Source organism: Oryctolagus cuniculus, chromosome X, assembly GCF_051225735.1.
Source record: "Oryctolagus cuniculus isolate XC-2025 breed Fujian yellow rabbit chromosome X, ASM5122573v1, whole genome shotgun sequence".
Classification (NCBI taxonomy): domain Eukaryota; kingdom Metazoa; phylum Chordata; class Mammalia; order Lagomorpha; family Leporidae; genus Oryctolagus; species Oryctolagus cuniculus.
This window is the reverse complement of record NC_142888.1, coordinates 127,715,112-127,740,140: the sequence shown is the minus strand read 5'-3', so window position 1 is coordinate 127,740,140 and position 25,029 is coordinate 127,715,112.

The following is a 25,029-nucleotide window of genomic DNA, read 5'->3' as shown; positions in this document are numbered from 1 at the left end:
TGACGCCTTAAACAAGAGTGTCAATTTGTTAAGTCAACAACAGTAATCGCTGTGCACTTACTCCCCATGTAGGATCTCTGTCCTTAATGTGTTCTTCAATGTGAATTAATTCTATGACTAGTGCTCAAACAGTATTTTGCACTTTGTGTTCTGTGTGGGTGCAAACTGATAAAATCTTTACTTAATATATACTAAATTGATCTTCTGTATATAAAGACAATTGTTGGATCGTTCTCTCCTTTTTAATGCTATCAGTATCAGCAAAAACTAGTCTTGTTTATGTGATCCCTTTGACTCTTAGTGCTATCATTATGATCAATTATGAACTTATACTGATAACTTTGACTAGAAAGATGGCATTGGTACATGCCACCTTGATGGGATTGAATTGGAATCCCCTGGCACATTTCTAGCTCTACCATTAGGAGTAAGTCCAAGTGAGCATGTGCCGAACTGTACATCTCCTCCCTCTCTTATTACCACTCATTTAACAGGGATCAATTTGCAGTTAAATTTAAACACCTAAGAATAATTGTGTGTTAATTAAAGAGTTCAACCTATGGTATTAAGTAGAACAAAAAAATGCTAAAAGGAATAAAATAGTAAGTTGTTCATTGACAGTGAGGACAAGGGCTGAACAAGCCATTGTTTCTCATAGTGTCCACTTCACTTCAACAGGTTTCCATTTAGGTATTCAGTTAGTTGTCACTGATCAGGGAGAACAAATGATATTTGTCCCTTTGGGACTGGCTTATTTCACTCAGCATGATGTGTTCCAGATTCCTCCATTTTGTTGCAAATGACCAGATTTCATTGTTTTTTACTGCTGTATAGTATTCTATAGAGTACATGTCCCATAATTTCTTTAACCAATCTACTGTTGATGGGCATTTAGGTTGATTCCATGTCTTAGCTATTGTGAATTGAGCTGCAATAAACATTGAGGTGCAGACATCTCTAATATGCCAATTTGATTTCCTTTGGGTGAATTCCAAGGAGTGGGATGGCTGGGTCATGTGTAGGGCTATATTCGGGCTTCTGAGGAATCTCCAAACTGTCTTGCATAGTGGCTTTACCAGTTTGCATTCCCACCAACAGTGGATTAGTGTGCCTTTTTCCCCGTATTCATGCCAGCATCTGTTGTTAGTTGATTTCTGTATGTGAGCCATTCTAACCAGGGTGAGGTGAAACCTCATTGTGGTTTTCATTTGCATTTCCCTGACTGCTAGTGATCCTGAACATTTTTTCATGTGTCTTTTGGCTGTTTGGATTTCAGCTTTTGAAAAATGTCTTTTTAGGTCCTACGCCCATTTTTTTCCAACTTTTATTTAATAAATGTAAATTTCGAAGGTATAACTTTTGAATTATAGTGGCGTTTCCCCCATAACCTCCCTCCTACTCACAACCATCCCATCTCCCACTCCCTCTCCTGTAGATTCCAAACAATATTTTTTACATTTCTAATTTCCTCTTATTTTCTTTGGTTTGACTGTATACTTTCCTGTGTTCTGCCTTCTAAGTCCGATATTTTCTCTTCTGCCTCACTGATTCTGTTTTTAAGGCTCTCTACTCTGTTTTTTATTTGTTTTATTGAATTCTTCATTTCATTTTCAGTTTGCTTCGATATCTCAATTGCATATGTTCTATTAAATTTATCATTTCGATTCCTCCTTAAGATTTCACTTTCACGAGAGAGATTTTCTGTCATGTCCTGCATGTTTTTCAGTAGTTCATGTGGTTTTTTTGATTACTTCTAAATATTATCATAAATTTTTTCAGTTCCATTTCTTGCATTTCATCTATCTTGTCATCTTCACAATCTTGTATTGAAGTGTATGTTCTTTTGGGAGCGTAATGTTGTTTATTCTTGTTTCCTTGGTTGTTGCGTTTGTTGTTTGGCATTTGTGGAGATACTCGTTGGTTTCTTATTCTTTTTTTGTTTTCTGCTGTGGCAGCTTTTCTCGTTGTACTATGACTCTGTAGATAAGTGGACTGTTTTCAGTGAATCTCTAGAGGCTTGTGGTGTGTGTTGCCAGAGAGCTCTGTTCAGTTCTTCAGGTTTAAAGGTTGCCTACCGTGAGACACCCAGGTTTGGTGTGGTAAATGTCTCTCTCTCTCTCAATCAGAAGGGAAGTAATTCTGCTCAGCTGAGTTCTTCTCCTTGATAGCAATCAGTGCCTGAGCACTAGCCCCAGCAGGTATAATAATCATCTGTTCTGTCCCAAGGACCACACAAAGGATCTGTGCAATCCTAAGTGCAAGCTCAGATTCCCCTGCAATGTCTCTCACCAGATAGCCAGGGCCACCCAAATTTGTGGCGTTTCCCACCAAGACTACTCACATCTCAGCCACACCGTGAGTTCTCCCACACACCCTCAGTTTTTTTTTCCACAATCCCATTTCATAAGCTCCACACATTCACTAGGTCTTAGTCTCCTGTTATTACTCCCAACCAGAGTCAGGTTTTTCTGCGTGGCTGATTGCAAGGCACAGCCCAGAGCTGATGCAGCTGTCATGTATGTCCAAATTGGCTTCTGCTCTTTCTGCTCATATGCCTTTGTAAGGTGATTGGAGAGAATTGTGTATGTACTGTCCCTTTTATTTTTTCTCTCCTCTAGTTAGGTTGGTGTACTTTCCCCCATGGGGCTTCAAGTCTAATTCCCTCTAGGCTCTTCTTACTGCTTTTCCGCCAGTGTCTTGGGCTACCTCTGTTTCCTGTGCTTGTGTGGAGGCTCTCAGCAGCTGGGGTCCCAAGCCGTGGGTGCCCATGCCCTCCCCATAGATCCACTGTGTCCCTCTAATTCTGGAAGAGTTCCCTCTGCCATTTTTCCCCTAACTTTTCCCCGAGACTATACTATCTCCACTTTTATTAAACTGTCTTCTCCTGGACTATCAGTAAGCTCCCTCCCTATTCTGCCATCTTGGAACCCTCCACGTCAATTTCACTTCTATAGATTACCTTTTAGGTACTCTTATTAGTTACCACAGATCAGGGAGGAAATTTGGCATTTGTCCTTTTGGGACTGGCTTATTTCTTTAAGTATAATGGTTTCCAGCTGCATCCACTTTGTTGGAAACAACAGGAATTCATTTTTTAACACTGTGTATTATTCCATGTTGTTTATATACCATACTTTCTTTATCCAGTCTTCAGTTGATGGACATATGATTTTCATAAAAGTTTTAAGGATTTTTAAAATGCTACTTGGATTTTGATAAAGAGTGCATTGAATCTATACATAAATTTGGTAGAATGGACATCTTAACGATATTATGTCTTCCAATCCATAAGTTTGGGATGCTTTCTCATATGATTGTATTTTTAGAATTCTTTCAGCAATGGTAATGTTTCTCTAGATTGTAGTGTGTATATATATATATATATATATATATATATATATCCTTTGTCTCCGTGGTAAAGTTACTCCCTAATTATTATATTCTTTTTATGCTTGCTGTAAGTCGCATCATTTAAAACACAATGAAAAGAAATAAAAATAAAACAAAAACAATAAAAAAGAAATAAAAACAAGTAAATGGGACTATGTTCTTAATTTTCTTTTCAAACTGTTCATTGTCATTGTATAGAAATACAATTGACTTGTATATACTGTTTTTTTATCCTGCAACATTGCTGAATTTATTGTCTTTAGCACAGTTTTTGTAGAATATTGTTTTCTGCATATAAGATCATACCATCTGCAAACATAGATAATTTTACTTCTTTCTTTCCACTGTGGATGCCTTTATTTCTTTCTCTTCCTCATTGCTCTGGCTAGGACTTCCATTACTATATTGATTTGAAGAAGTGAGATTGGGATTCTGGTCCTGGGGTTTTTATTGTTGGGAGTTTTTAAAATTTTAAAATTTATCACGTATTCAGGAGACAGAGGGAGAAAAAAACAGATTGAGAAAACACTTCCATCCACTGATTCACTCCCCAAATGATCACAACAGCCAGGACTGAGATAGCCTGGCATGGAACTCATGGAGCTATCACCACAGTCTTCCAGGGTACAGCAGGAAGCTGGAGTCAAGAGCCAGAGACAGGCCTTGGACTCAGGTACTTTGATGTGGCATGTGGGCATCCTAATTGTTAGGCTAAATGCCCATATCTGGGAGATATTTTTTTCAATTCATTTAATTTCATTACTGGTTATATGCATACTAGTTTGTTTCTTCATGTACACTGTAATAGATTGTATGTTTCTAGCAATTTATCCATTTATTTGGGTATATTCATTTTGTTGGCATATAATTGTTCATAGTAGTCTCATAATCCTTTTTATCTATGAGGATCAATTGTAATGTTTCTTTTTTCATTTCTGGATTTAGTTATTAGTTATTAGTTATTTAGTTATTAATTCTGTAAGGATATGCCAATGTTGTTGGCCTTTTCTAAAAAAAATTCCAAATTTTATTGATTTTTTTCTTTTGCCCTTTTTTATTATCTAATCTTTATTATTTCTTTCATTCTAGTAAATTTGCATTTGGTTTGTTCTTTTTCTGGTTTCTTGATGTGTAAATTATGTTATGGATTTGAACTGTTTCCACTTTTCTAATATAAGCTTTTACCACTACAAAATTTATTCCTTTTAAAAAGATTTATTCATTCATTTATTTATTTGGAAGGCAGAGCTAGAGAGAGAGAGAGAGAGAGAGAGAGAGAGAGAATAATATCTTCCTTTTGCTGGTTCACTTCCCAAATGGTCACACTCTCCAAATGATGCTGGTCCGCTGGTCCAGGCTGTTTAGTGATGTAAAATGTGGCCTATCCTAGAGAATATTCTATATGTACTTAAGAAGAATGTGTATTCTGCATTTGGGTGATGTGCTTTGTATATGTCTGTTAGTTTCAATTGGTTTATGGTTTTCTTTAAGTCCTCTGGTTCTTTATTGATCATCTGTTTGGTAGTTTTATCTATCATTGAAAATAGGGTATTAAGGTCTTCCTTTATTAATTTTTTGCTGTTTATTTCTTCTATAATTAATGTCAATGTTTGCTTCATATATTTAGGAGTTCTGAGTTAGGTGTATCCATATACTTATAATTGGTACAGCTTTCTGGTGAAGTGAGCCAGACATCACTGCATGATGTCTTTTGTCTCTTCATATGGTTTTTGACTTAAAGTTCATTTGGTCTGATATATATAAATATGGCCACTCTGGTTCTCTTTTGGTTAACGTTTGTATGGAAGATCTTTTCCCATCTTTTCACTTTTCAACCTATGTATGTCCTTAGATATAAAGTGAGTCTTGTAGATATTTTATAAATGCACTTTATTTGTTTATCCATTAGTGCTATCTAGGTCTTTTGATTAGGGAGTTTAATCCATTTACATTTAAAGTAATTACTGATATGGAAGGACTTATTGCCATTTTGCTAATTATTTTATGTCTTGTAGCTAGTTTGTCCCTCTTCTTTTGTTGTCTTCTTTTGTGTCTCATTGATTTACTGAGTGATATGCTTTGATTCCTTTGTTATTTCCTTTTGTAACCCTTTCTTTAAAAAAATCTGTTGTGTGTGTGTGTGTGTGTGACCGAAAAGTTTAGCAAGATCATCTCATTAACTCAATAAACCTTGGAACACTAGCCTGGGAATTTTGTTCCTTAGGAAGTGTTACTTTTCCTGTGTGTATCTATAGTTTACTCATGTATTCTGTCAAACTTGACCTCTGCTGTGAGCTATGGAGCTGAAACCATGTGGGTTATGATCTCCCCAAGTGAGATCATTCAAAGACTAGATTTTAAGTATCCATGGATATCATCATCATCTGCTCTGTGGAAGGAAATGCTGTTTTTACAGTGATTATTTGTAGACCAGTATGTCTCAAACTTTAATGTGTATCACTGAGGATCTTTTGTACTGTTGATGTAGCTTCACTGGGTCTGGAGCAAGGCCTGAGATTTTTTTATTTCTAACAAGCTCCCAAGTGTAACCAACAGTGCTGGTACAAAGATCTCACTTTGAATATAAAAGCAAAGTGAAGCTACTTAAGTGTAGTTTGCAAGCCAACAGCAGCATCAGTACCTGGTAACTTACTGGAAATGCAAATTCTTGGAACTCATTCCAGACCCACTGAATCAGAAACTCTGGGGATAGGGAGCAGAAATCTGTATTTTGCCAAGCTCTGCAGGTGATTCTGATGAGCATTCCGGTTCTTTAGCCTTGCTTTATTAAGCATCAGAATCTTGGGAGGCAGGCATGGTTTGAAGTTTCAGGTGCTCAAATACATTGATGCAGAGTCCTTTTCAATTGAATTTGTGTTGGGCTTTGGCTTCAGTGTGGAGCCAGGGCTGAATGTCACTGAAGAGTCCATCCAGCATTGACTTCTACCACTGCTTCTGATGACTGGCCAACATGACAAACAGAAAATCTGACATTTCTCTCCAAAGCAGCTACTGAATTCAACACATCTATTTGCACATTAGTTGTCACAATAGATATAAAGATTACAGGCACTATGTGGGAATGGGTAGCAGGCATGTCAGTTCACTATGACATGGAACTTTGGATGTTCCTGGGGTTGTTTGTTTTGCTTATTGTGGGTAGGTTTAGCTTGCAGGAGTTGGCTAGCATCCAGCCCTAATGCAGTAGTCAAGGAAACCTAAGAAGACTGTGGAAGAAAATGTGTCAAACTGGAAGTCAGAACATCTGATGTTGCTCAACCGTGAGACCTTGGGAAAATCCCTTGAGTTATTTGTATTGGATTAGAAATTTTATTTTCCTTTTTGAATACTTGTTGACCTTTTTCTGCTTGTAACCATTATAATAATAACCCAAGTATAGCCACAATGGAAAACTTCAAGTTATGTTTGGGAATGAGATATGAATGATCTCCACAGGTCAGTAACAGGAGCTGTCTCTTTGAATTAAGTATAGCCATTGACATTGGACTCAGCACTGCATTTCTCTGTGTTTTCTTGACCATGTAAGCTAAAGGTTTGTTGATTTTGTTAGTCCTTTCAAAGAGCCAGATTCTGAATTTGATTTTCTCTGTCCTTTTTCTTTTCAGTGTTTCACTAATTTCCATTTTAATATTTATTATTTTCTTCCATATGATATCTTTGGATTTAGTTTGCTCTTTTTTCTCAGTGTCTTAAGGTAAAGGGTTCAGTTATTCATTTCAGATCTTTCTTCTTTCTCAATATAGACAGTTACAACTATGAACTTCCTTCTAAGCACTGCTTTAGCTGTGTCTTGTAAGTTTTTGTATGTTGTGCTTTTGTTTGTATTCATCTCAAATTGTTTTCTAAATTCCCTTTTGATTTCTTCTGGGAAATATTGATTCTGTAGGAGTGCGTTGTTTTAATATCCGTACATACGTAAATTTCTGAAATTCCTTTCTGTTATTGATTTCTGATATCATTTGATTGTAGTTGAAGAAACAATTTTATTTTATTTCTGTCTTTTGAAATAGATTGTAATATTTTATGGCCTATTATATGTTCTATCCTGGAAAATATTCCATATATGGTTGGAAATAATGTATATTTCACTGTTTGAAGATGGGAGTCTTCTAAAGATATCTGTTAGGTCTAATTGTCATACAGTGTCATTGAAGTCTCGATTTCCTTTTTTTTTTAAAGATTTATTTATTTGAAAGTCAGAGTTACACAGAGAAAGAAGGAGAGGCAGAGTGAGAGGTCTTCCATCCAATGGTTCACTCCCCAATTGGCCACAATGGCCGGATCTGTGCCGATCCGAAGCCAGGAGCCAGGAGCTTCTTCTGGGTCTCCCACGCAGGGGCAGGGGTCCAAGAACTTGGGCCATCTTCTACTGCTTTTCCAGGCCATAGCAGAAAGTTGGATCAGAAGTAGAACAGCCGAGTCTTGAAATGGTGCCCATATGGGATGCTGACCCTACAGGCAACAGCTTTACCCGCTACGCCACAGCACTAGGCCCTCTATTCCCTTTTTGGTCTTCTTAGTTATATCCATTATTTTTTAAATAATTAGTTTATTTATTTGAAAGAGTTACAGAGAGTGAGGTCTTCCATTCCACTGGTACACTCCCTAAATGACCGCAACAACCAGAGCTGAGCTGATCCGAAGCCAGGAGCCAGGAGTCAGGAGCTTCTTTCGGGTCTCCCACATGGGTACAGGAGCCCAAGGAGTTGGGCCATCTTCTACTGCTTTACAAGGCCATAACAGAGAGCTGCATCAGAAGAGGAGCAGTTGAGACTTGAACTGGCAGCCATGTGGGATGCGGGCACTGCAGGCTGGGGCTTTAACCCTCTGTGCCACAGTGTTGGACCCAGTTCTATCCATTATTGAAAGTGCAGTATCATCATCTTCAACTGTTATTGTTAAATAATTTTGCTCTTATTCTTTTTCTTTGTTTCTTTTTTTTCTTTTTATTAAATGCATGTATAATTACACTTATTATATTTTCTGGAGGAATTTTCCCTTTTATTATTATTAAATGCCTCCTTTAATTTCTATTTTTTAAGTCTATTTTGTGTGTTATTTGTATAGCCATTTCGCTTTGTGGAACAACTCCATTTTGTGTCAGCACTTGCAACAGGTATCCGGGGAGCTGGGGCAGAATGAAAAATGCTGATGTCCTGCCCTTCTCATAACATGACCTTCCAACTGGTAGCTAGAGGCAATGTGCTCTTATTTGTACCAGTTTAGAGTAGATTTTTCACTTATTTCTGTTTGGAGAGAGGAGATATAGAGCACCTCTTGATTCAATATAAAAGTTTCCTGCTGTTCTTACTGAAATTTTTTAAAGCTTTTTTTTAATGAATGCAATTTTCATAGGTACAACTTTAGGAATATAGTGGTTCTTCCCCCCCACAGCCACCCTCCCACCCCTACTCCCGTCCTTCCTTCTACTCCCTCTCCCATCCCATTCTTCATTAAGATTAATTTTTTTAAAAAGATCTATTTATTTACCTGAAAGTCAGAGTTACACAGGGAGAGAAGGAGAGGCAGAGGGAGAGAGAGGTCTTCCATCCACTGGTTCATTCCCCAGTTGGCTGCAAGGGTTGGAGCTGTGCCTATCTGAAGCCAGAAGCCTCTTCCAGGCTTCAGATTTTTTTAAAAGATTTATTTATTTACTTGAAAGAGTTACACAAAGAAGGAGAGATAGAGAGAGAGAAAGAGAAAGAGAGGTCTTCCATCTGCTGGTTCACTCCCCAGTTGGCCACAATGGCTGGAACTGAGCCAACGTGAAGCTAAGAACCAGGAGCTTCTTCCAGGTCTCCGATGTGGGTGCAGGGCCCCATGGACTTGGGCCATCCTCTACAGCTTTCTAAAGCCACAGCAGAGAGCTTCATCAGTAGTGGAGCAGCCAGGACTTGAACTGGTGCCCATATGGGATGCCGGCACTGCAGGTGGCCGCCCCACCCACTACACCACAGCACCAGCCCCAAGATTAATTTTTAATTAACTTTATATACAGACCAACACTTACTAAATAAAGATTTCAAAAGTTTGCACCCACCTCCACACACAATGTAAAATTACTGTTTGAGAACAAGTTTTGCAGTTAATTCTCATAGTAAAACTCATTAAGGACAGAGTTCCTACATGGGGGGTAAATGCACAGTGACTCTTGTTGTTAATTTAACAATTAATGCTCTTATTTATGATGCCAGTGATTACATGAGGCTCTTTTCATGAGCTGCCAAAATTATGGAAACCTTTTGATTCCACAGTCTCCATTGGTATTTACATAGGGCCATAGCAAAGTGAAAGTTCTCTCTTCCCTTCAGAGAAAATTACATAATACTTTGATGGCCCCTTCTTTCCACTGGGGTCTCACAAAGGTCCTTAATGTAGAATATTTTTTTGCCACAGTGTCTTGGCGTTCCACACCTGAATTTCTCTCATGGGTTTTTCAGCCATATCTAAATCCCTTAAGGGATGATTCTGTGGTCAGAGTGTTACCTAAAGCGATTTTCATTCTATGAGTCTGCTGTGTGAACTGCTTTCCATGTTAGACGTTCCCTCCTTCTGAATTTTGTCTATTATTATTAGCAGACACTTGATGCTGTTTATATGATTTCTTTAATACTTAATCCTATTTATATGTTCAATTCAACACTTTATTTGATCACTTTAACAATTAAGATGGCATTTTACAGTTTTACAGTTACAAACTTCCTCCTCCCTCTCTTATTCCCCCTCTTATGTTTTACTGAGACCTATTTTCAATTGACTTTATATACATAGGGTTAACTCTATGTTAATTAGAGTTCAACATATAGTATGTAGAAGAGAAAACAAAAAATGAAAAATTAAAAAAATAAAATAAAAAACTGTTCCTCGACAATCAAGATGAGGGCTGTTCAAGTCATTGTTTCTCGATGTGTCAATTTCACTTCTACAGCTTTCATTTTAGGTGTAGTATTAGTTATCACAGATCAGGGAGAACATAAGTGTTTGTCCCTTGGGGACTGGCTTATTTCACCAAGTATGAAGTTTTCCAAATTGATCCATTTTGTTGCAAATGAATGGATTTCATTTTTTTCTGCCGTGTATTATTCCATAGTGTACATATCCCATAATTTCTTTATCCAGCCTTTGTTTGATGGGCATTTAGGTTGATTCCATTTCTCAGCTATTGTGACTTGAGCTGCAATAAGCATGGAGGTGCAGATAGCTCTTGTGTTTACTGATTTTATTTCCCTTGGGTAAATTCCCAGGAGTGGGATGGCTGGGTAATATGGTAGGTCTATATTCAAATTTCTGAGTTATCTCCATACCATCTTCCACAGTGCTTGCACCAATTTATATTCCCACAAACAGTGGATCAGGGTACCTTTTCCCCCACATCCTTGTCAGAATTTATCATTTAGCCCATGCCTCATCTAATGAAGCTGTCCTTCCTGTGAAATCCCCGTCTTCTTTTTTTTTTAACTTTTATTTAATGAATATAAATTTCCAAAGTACAGTTTATGGATTACAATGGCTTCTCCCGCATAACTTCCCTCCCACCCGAAACCCTCCCCTTTCCTTCTCCCTCCCCGCTTCCATTCACATCAAGATTCATTTTCAATTCTCTTTATATACAGAAGATCAGTTTAGCATATATTAAGTAAAGATTTCAACAGTTTGCACCCACATAGAAACACAAAGTGAAAAATACTGTTTGAGTACTCGTTATAGCATTAAATCACAATGTACAGCACATTAAGGACAGAGATCCTACATGAGGAGTAAGTGCACAGTGACTCCTGTTGTTGACTTAACAATTTGACACTCTTGTTTATGGCATCAGTAATCACCCTAGGCTCTTGTCATGAGTTGCCAAGTCTATGGAAGCCTTTTGAGTTCACCAACTCTGATCATATTTAGACAAGGTCATAGTCAAAGTGGAAGTTCTCTCCTCCCTTCAGAGAAAGGTACCTCCTTCTTTGATGACCCATTCTTTTTTTTTATCTTTTATTTAATGAATATAAATTTCCAAAGTACGACTCATGGGTTACAATGGCTTCCCCCCCCATACCGTCCCTCCCACCCACAACCCTCCCCTTTCCCACTCCCTCTCCCCTTCCATTCACATCAAGATTCATTTTCGATTATCTTCATATACAGAAGATCAGCTTAGTATACCTTAAGTAAGGATTTCAACAGTTTGCTCCCACACAGAAACATAAAGTGAAAAATAATAGATGATTTTTTTTAAATGATGATGAAATCAGATCAGACCTATTGTCATGTTTAATCCCAGTGAGAGTGATGACCCGTTCTTTTCACTGGGATCTCACTCGCGGAGATCTTTCATTTAGTTTTTTTTTTTTTTTTTTTGCCAGAGAGTCTTGGCTTTTCATGCCTGTAATACTCTCATGGGCTTTTCAGCCAGATCTGCATGCCTTAAGGGCTGATTCTGAGGCCAGAGTGCTATTTAGGACATCTTCCATTCTATGAATCCCCGTCTTCTTGCTCCAACCCAATGTCCTTTTGGAACCATTACCCTTTTAGGTGAAGAAGATACAGAGGGAAATAAAAAGACTATTTCATGAGATTTCAAGAAAAAAATCTCTAGTACTAGTACAACAATTCCAATAAAGGGGGAGAGAGTGAAAAGGGCCAAGAAATTTCATCCATTAGTGAAGACCAAATGGGAGACTAAGCCAAAATGCTAAGGTCAGGTCCAAGAGCCCCAACAAAATGAAACTCTTTCAATATACAACACCATTGTGAAATAGATTTGGTGATGATTAAAATAAAATTAACAAGTTTATAGAAGATTCTTATTTCAGCAGATGTATGTTTCTTCAATTCTCTGATTGTATGGGCAGATGAAGTGGAGGGAAGAGGCAGATGTGTGAGAAGAGAGTAAGGTGAAGTCTTGGAGAATTGTGGGCCATACTGGCAGATCTATAGTCAACTAGACATTAGGGAGTAAATTGTAATCTATAGGCAAGGAGGGAAAATATATTTGTATTTCTCTGTGTATGTGTATAAGTGGGGAGTGACATAAGAATTTAGACTGCAAGAACACAACTGGGGAGAGGTATGATATGTGTAGAGTGACAGAATCACTCCCTTAAAAAGGTGACAATTCGATAACAACACACGAATGCAACAGGTAGCCAAGACTCCGAACAGAGTAGACCAGAAGAGAAATTCACCACAACACATTGTGGCAACACTCAGTTCAGTGACACACAAAGAAAAGATCCTAAAATGTGCCAGAGAAAAGCGACAAATCACATTCAGGGGTAATTCAATCAGACTCACCCCAGACTTCTCATCACAAACACTACAGGCAAGGAGACAATGGCATGATATATTTCAAGTTTTAAAAGACAAACAGTGCCAACCTAGAATACTATACCCTGCAAAGCTATCATTTATGAATGAAGGGGAAATAAAGATCTTCCACGACAAACAGAAACTGAAAGAATTTGTATCCACGCGTCCAACCCTACAACACTTGCTCAAAGACGTGCTGCACACAGAAATACAAAAACAAGAACTTCACTACAAAAAAAAAGAGAATGTAGAGTAACCCACAAACAAAGTTTAAAATACATAAACAGCTCGTTTCAGGAAACATGAATGGGAAAAGACAGTACTTAACAGTAATCACACTGAATGTGAATGGTCTTAATTCTACTACAAAGAGACATAGACTAGCTGATTGGATCAAAAAAGAGAATCCAGCTATATGCTGCCTTCAGGAGACACACCTTATCAGCAAAGATGCATGAAGACTGAAAGTGAAAGGATGGAAAAAGATACTCCAAGCTAACGGAAATCAAAAAAGAGCTGGTGTGGCCATCCTAATATCAGACAAAATAGAATTTAACATAAAAGCTATTAAAAGAGACAGAGAAGGGCACTATATAATGATTAAAGGATCTATCCAACAGGAAGACATTACTATTATAAATGTATACGCACCTAATTACAGGGTGCCTGGCTACCTGAAAGAATTACTAAAGGATTTAAAGGGGGATATAGACTCAAATACAATAGTAACAGGGGACTTCAACACCCCACTCTCACCAATGGACAGGTCAACAAGACAGAAATTCAACAAGGAAACAACTGAGCTAATTGACACCATAGACCAAATAGACCTAATAGATATTTTCAGAACCTTTCACCCCACAGACACAGAGTTCACGTATTTCTCCCCAGTACATGGAACATTCTCTAGGATTGACCATATACTAGGCCATAAAGGGAGCCTCAACAAATTCAAAAAAATTGAAACTATACCATGCAGCTTCTCAGACCATAGCACAGTGAAACTTGAAATCAACAACCCAAGAATCTCTACACCATATGCAAATATATGGAGAATGGACAACATGATCCTAAATGAACAGTGGGTCATCGAAGAAATTAAAAGAGAAATCAAAAGATTTCTAGAAACAAATGAAAATGATAACACAACCTATCAAAACCTGTGGGACACAGCAAAAGCAGTGCTAAGAGGAAAGTTTATAGCAATCAGTGCCTACATCAAGAAGCTGGAAAGGAACCAAGCAAATGAACTCTCCATGCACCTCAAGGATTTAGAAAAACAGTAGCAAATCAAGCCCAAATCCAAAAGGAGGAAAGAAATACTAAAGATCAGAGAAGAAATGAACAGAATTGAAACAAAAAAAAAAACAGTGCAAAAGATCAACAAAACCAGGAGCTGGTTCTTTGAAAAAATAAACAAAATCGACACACCATTGGCCTAACTAACCAAAAAAAGGAGAGAGAAGACCCAAATCTGTAAAATCAAAGATAGTAATGGAAATGTAACAACAGACACAACAGAAATAAAAAGAATCATCAGAAACTACTACAAAGAGATGTATGCTAACAAATTGGGGAATCTGGAAGAAATGGATAGATTCCTGGACAAATACAACCTTCCTAAACTGAGCCATGAAGATATAGAAAATCTAAACACACCCATAGCCATGGAAGATATTGAATCAGTAATAAATGCACTATCAAAAAAGAAGAGCCCAGGACCGGATGGCTTCACTGCCGAATTTTACCAGACATTTAGAGAACAACTAACCCCAGTTCTTCTCAAATTGTTCAAAACGATTGAAAGAGAGGGAATCCTTCCAAATTCATTCTATGAAGCCAATATCACCTTAATTCCTAAGCCCGGAAAAGACACAACAGAGAAAGAAAACTACAGACCTATCTCCCTGATGAACATAGATGCAAAAATACTCAACAAAATTCCGGCAAACTGAATCCAACTACACATCAGAAAGATCATTCACCTGGACCAAGTGGGATTTATCCCTGGTATACAGGGATGGTTCAATATTCGAAAGTCAATCAATGTAATACATCACATTAATAAATTGAGAAACAAAAATCATATGGTTATCTCAATAGATGCAGAGAAAGCATTTGGCAAAATACAACACCCTTTCATGATGAAAACCCTAAGCAAATTGGGGTTAGAAGGAACATTCCTCAACACAATTAAGGCAGTCTATGATAAACCAAAGGCCGGCATCATATTGAATGGGGAGAAGTTGGAGGCATTTCCATTGAAAACTGGCACCAGACAGGGATGCCCACTCTCACCATTGCTATTCAGTATAGTCCTAGAAGTGTTAGCCAGAGCCATCAGGCAAGAAAAAGAAATTAAAGGGATACAAATGGGAAAGGAGGAAGTTAAACTATCTCTATTTGCAGATGACATGATACTATATATAGGGGATTCGATAAACTCCTATAAGAGACTACTGGAACTCATAGAAGAGTTTGGTAAAGTAGCAGGATACAAAGTCAATGCTCAGAAATCAACAGCCTTTGTATACACAGGCAATGCCAGGGCTGAGGAAGAACTACTAAGATCAATCCCATTCACAATAGCCACAAAAACAATAAAGTACCTTGGAATAAATTTAACCAAGGAGGTCAAAGACCTCTATGATGAAAATTACAAAACACTAAAGAAAGAAATAGAATATGACACAAAAAAATGGAAAAACATGCCATGCTCATGGATTGGAAGAATCAATATCATCAAAATGTCCATTCTCCCAAAAGCAATTTACAAGTTCAATGCAATACCAATCAAAACACCAAAGTCATTCTTCAAAGACCTAGAAAAAACGATGCTGAAATTCATATGGAGAAACAGGAGACCCAGAATAGCTAAAGCAATCCTTTACAATAAAAACAAGGCCGGAGGCATCACAATTCCAGACTTCAAGGCATACTACAGGGCAGTTATAATCAAAACAGTCTGATACTGGTACAAAAACAGATGGATAGACCAATGGAACAGAATAGAAACACCGGAGATCAATCCAAACATCTATAACCAACTCATATTCAACAAAGGACCTAAAACCAACCCCTGGAACAAGGACAGCCTCTTCAACAAATGGTGCTGGGAAAAATGGATGTCCACATGTCGCAGTATGAAGCAAGACCCCTACCTTACACCTTATACAAAAATCCACTCAACATGGATCAAAGAACTAGAGATGCGCCACAACACCATGAAACTAATTGAGAGCATAGGGGAAACCCTTCAAGATATCAGAATAGGTGAAGAATTCCTGGAGAAGACCCCACAGGCACAGGTAATCAAAGATAAAATAAACAAATGGGATTACCTCAAATTGAAGAGTTTCTTAACAGCAAAGGAAACAGTCAGGAAAGCGAAGAGGCAACCAACAGAATGGGAGACGTTATTCGCAAACCACACAACAGATAAAGGATTAACAACTAGAATCTACACAATGATCAAAAAACACCACAGAATCAAAACAAACAACCCAATAAAAAATGGGCCAAGGACCTTAACTGGCATTTTTCAAAAGAGGAAATCCAAATGGCCAACAGACACATGAAAACATGCTCAGGATCCCTAGCCATCAGGGAAATGCAGATCAAAACCACAATGAGATTCCACCGGACTCCGGTTAGATTGGCTTACATACAGAAATCAACCAACAACAGATGCTGGCGAGGATGGGGAGAAAAAGGGACACTAATCCACTGTTGGTGGGAATGCAAACTGGTAAAGCCACTATGGAAGACAGTCTGGAGAATCCTCAGAAACCTGAATATAGCACTACCACAGGACCCAGCCATCCCACTCCTTGGAATATACCCAAATGGAATTAAAGGGGAGAAAAAAGCCATTTGCACCTCAATATTTGTTGCAGATCAACTCGCAATACCTAAGACATGGAATCAACCTAAATGTCCATCAACGGATGACTGGATAAAGAAACTATGGGATATGTACTCTATGGAACACTATACAGCAGTAAAAAACAATGAAATCTGGGCATTTGCAACAAAATGGACGAAGCTGGAAAACATCATGCTGAGTTAAATAAGCCAGTCCAAAAGGGACAAATATCATATGTTCTCCCTGATCGATGACAACTAAACGAGCACCTAAAATGATACCCATTGAAGTGAAATGGACACTATGAGAGACAATGACATGAGCAGCCCTTGTCTAGACTGTTGAGGAACAACTTACTATTTTGTTCCTTTAGTATTTTTTGTTGTTGTTGTTGTTGCTCGGTTTGCTCTACACAAGACCACTGGTTGAACTCTGCAATCAATGCACAACCATTCTTAAGCGTTTAAAAATTAACAGAAAATTGATCTCTGTGAAACATAGGAGTGGGAATAAGAGAGGGAGGAGATATATAGGACGGCACATACTCACTCAGACCTACCTCCAATGGTGGAACTAGAAATGTGCCAGGGGATTTCAACTCAACCTTACCAAGGAGGCAGGTACCAATGCCTGCACACTTGGTAAAGTGATAAGTATAAATACACAACCGATCAAAAAGATAGGGTAAGTGTCGATGAGATTACACAAATAAGACCAGTGTAAGCAAATAATGAAGGATAGAATCAAAAGGGAGAGAATGATCCTGCGGGGGAAGCAGGACACACAGCAGACTCATAGAATGACAAATGCCCAAAACTGCACTCCTGCCTCAGAATCAACCCTTGGGTCATTCGGATCTGACTAAAAGGTCCATGAGAGTCTCGCAGGCATGGAAAGCCATGACACAGTGGCAAAAAACAATCTAAATGAAAGATCCTGGTGAACAAGACCCCAGCAGAAGGATCAGGCCATCAAGGAGAGAGGAGCCTTTCTCTGAAGGAAGGAAGGAACCTCCACTGTGATATGGCCTTGACTAAACAAATTCAGAGTAGGTGAACTCAAGGGGCTTCCATAGACTAGACAGCTCATAGCAAGAGTCTCGGGTGATTGCTGACATCATAAATAAGAGTGCCAATTGTTAAATCAACAACGGGAGTCACTGGGTGCATGCTCCCCCATGTAGGATCTCTGTCCTTAATGTGTTTAACTATGAAACTCAAAAACAACACTACTAGTCGAACAATACCCTATACCTGGTTCAGTTGTGTGAGTGCAGCCTGTTGAAATCCCTGCTTAGTAAATACTAAGTTCATCTTCAGTATATGAAGGTAATTGAAAATGAATCATGATGAAGGGCGGGATGGGGGAGGGAGGGAGGTTGCGGGGGGAAGCCACAACAATACAAAAGTTGCATTTTATGTTCTACTTAAAACTATTGGTTGAACTCTGTAATTAATACACAGTTACTCTTAGGTGTTTAATTAATGCTATAACTAGTACTCAAATCATATTTTACACTTTGTGTTTCTGTGTGGGAGCAAAATGTGGAAATCTTTACTTAATATATGCTAAATTGATCTTCTGTATATAAAGATAATTGAAAATTAATCTTGATGTGAAGGGAAGGGAAGAAGGAGTGGGAGAGGGGAGCGTTGTGGGTGGGAGGGAAGTTGGGGGGGGGAGGAAGCTATTGTAATCCATAAGCTGTATTTTGGAAATTTATGCTCATTAAATAAAAAATTAATTAATTAATTAATATGTGTTAAAATGCCTGTGTAATAAAAATAAAATTAACATAAAAGGGGGAAAAAGAGATATTTTAGTGGTGACACATGAGTACAAATACTGATTTTACCAAATGAGTTCAGAAAACACTATGCAAACTGCAACAAGAAGCAACAGTAACATAAGCCAGTCTCAAAAAGATAAAATTTAACTCAAAGAAATCAAGCACTTGAAAACAAGAGCTGAAATTATGTAACTCATAGAAGACAACAAAAGGATGAATCTTTGTGATCTTGAACTACACAATGGTTTCTTTAAAAATATTTATTTATTTATTTAATTTATTTGGAAGGCAGAGAGATAGAAAGAGATCTCCCATTTGCTGATTCATTCTCCAAATGCTCTCAAGAGCCAGGGCTTGAACAGCTTGAATTCAATTTGGGTATCACACATGGGTGTTGGGGACCCAAGTACTTGAGCTGCCTCCCAGGTGTGTATTAATAAAAGCGCTGGAATGGATATTGGATCTAGGACTCAAACACAGGCACTCTGATATGAGATTAGGAATCTCTGAAGTTATGAGTTAACAGCTCTGCCAAATGCCTTCCATCAATTATTTATTATATATGACACAAAAGCACAGACAAGTAAAGACAAAAATATATATTGAAATTCATTGTGATTAAACTTGTGATATATCATAACCAAAATCTTTAAAGAAAGTATTTACAAATCATATATCTGAGAGTGATGTAATATTCAGAACATATAAAATATTTCAGCCAAATGATAAAAAAATAAATTAACTAGATTGTAGGGTAAGGATTTGAATAGATATTTCTACAAAAATATGTACGAAAGCCAATAAGCACATGAAAATATGCTGAACATAATTAACCATGAGGGAAATGGAAATAAAAATTCAACTAATACCACTTCACATCCACTAGGATGGTTTTAATTTTATAATTTTTTCTTTTTTTATTTATTTGAAAGACACAAAAGAGAGAAGAAAAAGAGAGGGAAAGAGAGCTCCCATCTGCTCCCAACTCTCCCCAAAAAATGCCAAAATGGTTGTGGTAGGGCCAGCACCAAAACCAGGAGCCTAGAACTCAGTCCAAATCTCAGAGGTGGCAGAGACTCAACTACTTGAACCATCACTTTCTGCCTCCCAGGGTGTGTATTAGTAGAAAGTGAAAACAGGAGCAGAACCTGGACTCAAACCAAGGCACTCTGATATGGAATGTGAGCATCCCAGGTAACTCCTTAAGCACTACAACAAAAGCCCATTCTTCTAATTAAAAGAAAAAAAAGAAGGGCCTAGTGTGGTTGCACAGTGGGTTAGGCCACTGCCTGCGATGTTGGCATCCCATATTGGAACTCCAGTTTGTGTCCTGACTACTTTGCTTCCATTTCAACTTCTTGCTAATGTCCCTGGGAAAGCAGCAGCAGATTACCCAAGTACTTTGGCCCCTACACCAAGATCCAGATGGAATCCAGTGCTCCTAGCTGTTGTGTAGCCATCAGTGGAGTGATCCAGCAGATGGAAAATCTTTGTCTCTGCCTCTCAATCTGTGTCACTGTGCCTTTCAAATAAATAGATTTTTTTAGAAAAGGAAAAGATTGTCTTAGACTGTTCAGGATGTTATAATAATATATTTTGGATATGATAACCTAAAATGAACTCAACTGCTCAGTTTTGGAAGCTGGGTAGTCTGATACGAAGGCAATGACAAATTCAGTGTTTGGTGAGGGCTTGCCTTCTGGTTCACAGATGCCACCTTCTCTCTGTGTTCTCACATAGTGGACTGAACTACTCAGCTCTCTGGAGTCTTATTTTTTATAAGGATACTAGGGATCTCATGACCTAACCACTTCCCAAAGCTCCACCTCCCTAAGACAGTCACCTTGGAGGTTAAAATTGCAATATATGAATTGTGGAGAAATGAAAATGTTCAGATCATATCACAAGTGCTGATGATAGAGAAATTGGAATTGTTATGCATTGCTCTTGGGAATATAAATTGGTACAGCACTGTAAAGAGCAGTTTGTTCCTTAAAATGTTACACATGGAGTAGCCATATGACCCACTAAATCCAGTCCCAGGTATGCACTCAAGAGAACTAAAAACATGTACACATAATGACTTGTTCATACATGTTCATAGCAGCTTTATTCATAACACACAAAAGATAAAAACAACATAAATGTCCATCAACTGAAGAATGGATAACTAAAATGTGGTGTGTTCTGGCAAAAGATCTCTGCGAGTGAGATCCCAGTGGAAAGAACAGGCCATCAAAGAAGGAGGTACCTTTCTCTGAAGGGAGGAGAGAACCTCCACTTTGACTATGACCTTGTCTAAACAAGATAAGAGTTGGAGAACTCAGAGGGCTTCCATAGCCTTGGAAACTCATGACTGGAGCATAGGGAGATTACTGATGCCATAGACAGGAGTGTCAATTGGTAAAGTCAACAACAGGAGTCACTGTGCACTTACTCCTCATGTAGGATCTCTGTCCTTAATGTGCTGTACATTGAGATTTAATGCTATAACGAGTACTCAAACAATATATTTCACTTTGTGTTTCTATGGGGGTGCAAACTGTTGAAATCCTTACTTAATGCATACTAAACTGATCCTCTGTAAAAAAAAAAAAAAAAAAAAAAGAAAGAAAGAAATTATCAATTCCCAACTTGACTCTCACTGGGATTAAACATGACAATAGGTCTGCTCTGATTTCATCATCATTTAAAAAAATCATCTATTATTTTTCACTTTATGTTTCTGTGTGGGAGCAAACTGTTGAAATCCATACTTAATGTATACTAAGCTGATCTTCTGTATATTAAGATAATCGAAAATGAATCTTGATGTGAATGGAAGGGGAGAGGGAGTGGGAAAGGGGAGGGTTGTGGGTGGGAGGGACGGTATGGGGGGAAAGCCATTGTAATCCATAAGTCGTACTTTGGAAATTTATATGCATTAAATAAAAGTTTAAAAAAAAAATAAAATGTGGTGTGTACATATAGTGGAGTATTATTCACCCATAAAAAGTAACAATACACTGGTGGAAGACCCTTTAAGACATTCTGTTAAGTGTAAGAAGCCAGGCAAAAAGAGAACATAATATATTTTTCCATGCGAATTTAGATTAAAAAAGGAAAGACTACAGGAGCAATATTATATTAATGATTATTTGCAATTTGGAGAGAGGAATGGAAGAAAGTAGAGGGTGATAAATAAAGAGTACAAGTAATTTTTTAAAAAAGATTTATTTATTTGAAAGAGAGAAGGAGAGAGAGAGAGAGAGAGAGAGAGAGAGAGAGAGAGAGAGAGAAACACTTCCATCTGCTGGTTCATTCCCCAAATGGCTTTAATGATCAGTGCTGTATCAGGCTGAAGATGTTTCATGTGGGTGCAGAGGCCCAAGCACTTGGATATCTTCTGCTGCCTTTCCAGGTTCATTAGCAGTAAGCTGGATGGGAAGTGCCGCAGCTGCAACATGAGCTAGCTCCCATATGGGCTGACAGCATCACAGGTGGTGGCTTTATCTGCTATGATACAATGCTGGCTCCTACAGGTAACTTTTAAAGTGATTTAAAATATTCTAAAATCATCTGTGATGATGATTATAAATATCTATGAACATTCTAAAAACCATTGAGTTGCCTATTTTAAATGGGAGAAATGTATCATGATATGGAATTATATCTTAGTAAATTTATCATAAAATCAAAAGGAAAAATATCCAGTCAGAGTACATTCTATTGCTTTAATATCATAGCTTGACTAATCTGATGCCTTGGCACAGTTTATGGATTGATAGTTCCATTGAACCCTTTCCAGTGGGAAATAAGACATTTCCAATAAAGAAACTTAGATGCTATGATCAAAAGATGGTGGGATGGATGCTTAAATCCCTCTAGTGAATTACAGTTTTATTTGAAATAAAATCCTAACATATTAATATAGACTATCAGGTCCTAGGTGATCCATTCCCACCTACCTCTTCAATTTTACCTCCTGCTCTTTTTACTTTCCTTCCTTCCTCTTGCTGCTCCTTAGACAACCTCAGGCCTTTTTTATCTTCTGTTTCCTCTACTGGAATGTTTTTCCTCAGGTCTTTACATAGCTTCCTTGCCCCATCATTTAATTCTCAGCTCAAAAGTTACTTCTTGAGAAATGTCTTCTCAGACCACACTCACCCTAGTTGCTTGCCATTTTTCAATGTTGTCTTCATAGTTATAGTTATTTCACAGTGTTTTCAATGAGCTAATGTGCTTGTTTCTATTCTCCTTTCTCTTCCAGAATGGAGATCAGGGACTATGCCTAATCCATATATCAGAGTGTTCCCAATTTCTAGCATAGGGCTTAGCACATAGTAGAAACTTAGGAATTTTTTGATAAATGAATAAGTAGCTTAAAACCCCAAAATGTACTGCAAATGACCTCTTTTCTACACCATATACTATCACTTTTTTGGCACAGACTAATAGAAAGGAAATGGGCAGTGAACAGAAGCCAGAAGAAAGAAAACATTAGGAGGTTCACAGCTTTATCATAATCATACAGTAGAGTGGGAGTGCTAGACTTTTAAGAGTCTGTAAAGAATGGACATTACTTCTGGGCATGGAACATAGGGAACCATTCTCTGGGAGGCTGTGACCCAACACATTCCTTCCCTCTTCATTTTCACACTTTTGGGTTCAATTCTTCCCCACCCCCATCTCTGTAATATATATGAATGCAATAGGGAGCTAATTGAGGCCACTGTAACTATGTAATTTTCATCCCATCCACATCATTGTGCAGGAGTGAAATCAATTTCATCTCCTTTTTGAAAACTGATTGAGTTTGTACCTGTCTTATTGTACTGACTGGTGTCAGCATGCACCAAAGAACTTTGTTGCCATCCCTCTCCTAGACACATCTTGTTATCTGTATATTTCCACCAAAACAGAGTTCTAGAGTCCCTGATAATCCTTGGAATGGTTACTGGGGCATTATGGCTCAGAGGCTACAGCCAATATTAAAAAGGCAATACAAGAACCTGTGTGACAGATAACAGATTGCTGCTGCTGAGTTGGCACTGGGCCTTGGGCCAACTCTTGGTGTGGAATGAATAAGTGTCATATGTCCATCCCACGTGCACCAAGGGAATTGCAACATATCAGCAAACTCATTCACGGACAATCCAGAGCTGAATGCTTCCCTGTGTTGCACTACCTCTCTCTATTATCAGCTTGCTTATGCAGAAATAAGCATAGTTGTTCATTCCCCTCCCATCTGAAAACTCACTATGATGGTGGGAATTGCTGGGACTCTTTGTTCTTGAGAGGAACTTGAAACCACCTACACCAATAGGGGAAAATATATGAAGCAGTGTTCTCAGTATTCAACAACCATTTAAATCAGAATTACCTTTGGATGCAACCATTGAGTAAGGCCTTGAACCAGGATTCCTAGACTCAGAATGGCTTCCCCACTGTCCCAGCCGCAGAGCCTTAGAGACTTGTTGAGAGTCCTGTTAAATCATAGGACTAACTATTATTGGGATGAGGGTTGCAACCAAATTGGGGAAGGGAAGACAGCAATGTAGAGAAAATTAATAGTCCAAGTTTGCAAGACCTACGACGGAGTCACTAAGGTTGTTTTCCCTCCTTGTCTCACTGGAAATGGTTTAATCATTTATACTTTTGTCACAAGTTGCCCAGACTACCCATTTATATTTTCAGGATTAGAAATTAGACCTTACATGAGCAAGTTTTCCTATAGGCAAGGCCCTGGGACCACTGGCCATTTGTTCTCCCTTATCTTTCCTGCTTGAGGATTTGGCAGGCTTAGTACCACACTAAGTCCAACACAAGAAGAGCCCCTGCTCTAGTCCCTGTGCCTTAGAGGGCCATCCTTTTTTTTGAAGTACAGGTCATGGATATGCCCACAGAGAACCCCTGGGTCCCTTTCTAGACCTTACAGCGGACACCATAGGCTTTTTTCGTAGGTATGTCTTCTTGGAGCTATACACACAGTTGTTGTGAGCCCCTGTATGCTTGAGGGGTATCTAGAAGGTTACTTGTTACTTAGGGAAATGTAGGTGGAATGTAGTACATGTAAGGACCCTCGCAGTGAAGGGTGGGTTCAGAGTTGGAGAAGAAGGGGGATAGGTGGGCCAGTTGCTTGGGGTTTGTATTCTATATATAACTACATTTAGGATCAGCACTCTAAGAAATATGAGATTTTAAAATTTGAATTAAGCTTTCCAGGTTATTATGTGGGTATATTTGTTTAGGTAGAAGGATAGTGTAGTTAGTTTGATATATAAGTATCAACCATCTAGATATGGTTTGTGGGCCTCCATTTACACTTTTTTCTATATAGAGTTTTCTAGAACTCTGGAGAAACTGAATGAGTGTGTGTGTGAGAGAGAAAGATGTAGGTTTTGAAGGAATTGGGTCATGCAATTGTAGGCACTGACAAGTCTGAGATTGCAGTCTGGAGATCCAGGGAAGATTTGATCTTGCCACACAGAACCAAAGGTAGCTTGAAGGCAGAACTCCCTTTCCTTTGGGAGACCTAAATCTTTTTTCTCTTAAAGGCATTCAAGTGGGTAGATGAGGTCCATCCACATAATGAAGGGTAATTTGCTTTTTTTAAAGTCTACTGATTTAGGTATTTAACTGGTGTTTGACTTATATTTGACTAAACAATTGGGCAGGATGGGCT